Source organism: Muscardinus avellanarius (assembly GCF_963383645.1).
Source record: "Muscardinus avellanarius genome assembly, chromosome: X".
In the NCBI taxonomy this organism is placed as follows: domain Eukaryota; kingdom Metazoa; phylum Chordata; class Mammalia; order Rodentia; family Gliridae; genus Muscardinus; species Muscardinus avellanarius.
Window position 1 is genome coordinate 57,702,488 of NC_137792.1, and position 3,411 is coordinate 57,705,898.

Consider the following 3,411-nt stretch of genomic DNA (forward strand, 5'->3'; position numbering starts at 1 on the left):
ATAGCATCTAGGTTACTGTAAACTCCCTGATATCCTTTATTAATGTCTTTATAAACTGTCACAAGAACTTTTTTGTGCTTATAGGATTTTGTGCATACTTCCTGTTTCCTTGTCAAACTGCTTATGTAGCTGGGAGTCAAATGTCAGATACCTGTGAGATGTGACTTATGCAAATCCCTGGGAGTGCAGTACAGGGATTTTTCCTTTAGGGCCCACAATTTTATTCACAGTTATTGTGTGTGCTGATCAGGAGCTGTTGCAAGGTGTGGTGAACTCCCTGTTGCTGCTGGCAATATGGTGCCACTGCCATGCCCTTGGCCATGAGGCTGGCATATTTCTTTTCTGGTTTTGAGCTCTGTTCTGAGTCCCTGGAAAGCGTTATGAGCTTGGCCACTGTGAGTTTTAGGCATTCTTTGTGCTGAAAGAACTGCTGAATTACACCTGAATGATCCGCAGCTGCTCACTTCAGCTCCTTGTTTACCTTTCCTCTCTGGAGCCTGGTGCTGTGAGGGAAGATGGTGCTGGTGTGGCTCTGCTACCGCATTGTGAGCTTGATTTCTTTTCTGGTCTCTGGTGTTCTTCTAGTCTTTTTTCTTTGTCCCTTGTGTTTAAATTTTTTATTTCTCTGTTGCTAGTGTTTTCTGGCTATGAAAAACACTGATTTTGTGGCAATAGAGATCGAGTTTTAGCAGGACTCGTAAATGCTGCTTTTCTCGGTCACCATCTTCCCAGAAGTCTCATATGTAGCCTTTTCATGGTAGGTTTTTTACTTAGAAATATGTAGTTAAAATTCCTCTATATCTTTTTAAGAATTGATAGCTTATTTGTTTTTTGTGAATTAATATTCCATTGTATGAATGTACTGTGGTTTGAGTATCCATTCACTTATCAAAGGACATTTTGATTTATTAAACTTTATAAATAAACCTGCTATACACATTTTTGTGCAGGTGTGTGTGTGTGTGTGTGTGTGTGTGTGTATGTGTGTAGGCATTAGCTTTCAACTCATTTGATTAAGTACCAAGAAGTATGACTGCTGCTTCATATGGCAAAACTATGTTTGGATTTGTTTTAAAAAAAACTGCCAAATGCTTCTCCAAAGTGGCTTTATAATTTTACACTCTCACTAGCAATGAATTAGAGTTCTTATTGCTCTATATCTTTGCCAACATTTGATATTGCCTATATTAATTTTTAGATATAGACTGTCCCCTGGAAAAACTCATGTATCGGAAATGCAAAAACATTCTCTTCTCTCCTCCCCTTTCTCTCTCTGCTTCAGGCCTCCATGACGTGAGAGCAGTGTCCCTCCATTCAGACTTCTGCTACCATTTATGCTTTGCAGTTGTGGTACTATGGACTAAAACCTCTGAAACTGTGAGTCCCAAATAAATCTTTCTTTCTGTAAGTTATGCTGTCAGGTATTTGGATCACAGTGGTGTGAAAGCAGACTAAAACAGAACATGGTGTCTTTTAAATTTTGTTCATTCTAAGAGCTATGCAGTAAAATCTCATTTTATTGGTTTATCATTTGCTAATGCAAATGGCATTAGGTATCTTTTCATATTATTTTTTGCCATCATGTATCTTCTTTGATAAGGTTTATAATCAGATCTTCTGCCCATTTAAAAAAAAACTTATTTATTTATTTATGGTACTGGGGATTAAACCCAGGGGAATTCTACCTTCCAGCTCTACCCCCAGGCCAACTAAGTTGCAGAGGACCTCACTAAGTAGCTGAGGCTAGTCTCAAACTTGCAGTGCTCCAGCCTCAGCCTCCCAAGAACTGGGATTAGAAGCATGCACCACTATGCCCAGCTATCTTCTGCTCTTATTTATTTATTTATTTATTTATTATTTATTTATTTATTTTGAGGGTCTGGGGATGGAATCCAGGGGCATTTAACCTCCCCCATCTACAACACCTGCCTTATTTGTTTTATTCTTTATTTTGAAACAGGGTCTAAGTTGCGGAGGGCCTCACTATGTAGCTGAGGCTGTCCACAAACCATGATCCTCCAATGTCAGCCTCCCAAATGCTGGGATTATAAACATGCGCCACCACACCCGGCCTGCTCATTTTTAAACTAGGTTTTTTTCTACTTGATGAGTTTTAATAGTTCTTCATATATTTTCAACACTACCCCTTTAAACATTTACTCCATGACAGTGGCTTGTATTTTCTTCCACTTTTTATGGTATCTTTCACAGAGCAAAATTTGAACTCACCAAATCCTTTTTCTTTCATATGTCACACTTTTGGCATTGTAAAGTCATTGTCAGACTCAATGTTCAACGAAATTTCCTTCTATGTCATCTTTTAGAAGTTTTATAGTTTTGTGTTTTACATTTAGAGATATGATTCATTTTGAGTAACTTTTTGTGGAATATATAAGGTTTGTATCTAGATTCTGTTTTTTTCATTTGTATGTAGATATCTGATTAAAATAGCATCATTTGTTGGAAAGATGCCGGAGCCTGCCAGCAAAAGTACAGGTTCTGAAGAGAGGAGTGAGGATGAAAAGAATTTTATTCAATGAATTTTATTCATAGAATACTTAATTCTCTCATGGAAGGATTGCCAGTACACTCCCGGGTTGATATCTCTACTGACCAATCCCGGTTTTATCGCTTTCGTCCTATTTATACCGCTCCCAGTCAACCAACCTTCATGACGTCACCACCTATGCACGTAATGGTCAAACCAATCAACCCTGTGCCGTCACCACCTGTGCGCTTAATGGTCAAACCAATCAATTCCACCTGAGCTTCTCTCAGATGTTGAACTTTCCATGACCCCAAACCTTATTGGCTAAAGGCAAAGGACAGTCAGAAGTATTCTTAAAGGGGAAAACCATAATGGCTTCCCACAGTTCCCCCTTTCTTATTATATTCAAAAGAAGACTGTGCCTGTCTTAGGTTGTTTCCTTCAGGTATCAAGGATTACCTGTCTGTGGACAATACAGAGTTATAAGCTGTATATCCTGTCTTAGGTTTCCTTGTCCTAAGGAAATCTTACCTGTCATTGACTACCAACCTCTTAAATGGGGGTACTTTTTGGATGTAGATCATATACTTCTGCTGAAGAAAAATGTTCTCACTTTGTCCGAGGTCACACTTTGTCCCAAGCCTCTAATAAACAAGGTATTGGCAATATCATGAAAAATAGGTATTTCAGTAAGACATTTTTTCCAATTAACACTAGAATTTCCACATGTTAAATCAGTTTAACAGGGTAAACAAGTTATTGGTGGACTATACATTTTTTATCTTCTTTCCCTGTGTAACCAGGGTCCCACAAGACCACACCTTTAATAGCACAATTACTCTCAGTCTTTGTACTTGTCTGCAATACCATGGACATCAACTGCAGACATCCCATCTTTTTGACATTTTTAGGAAAACATAAGA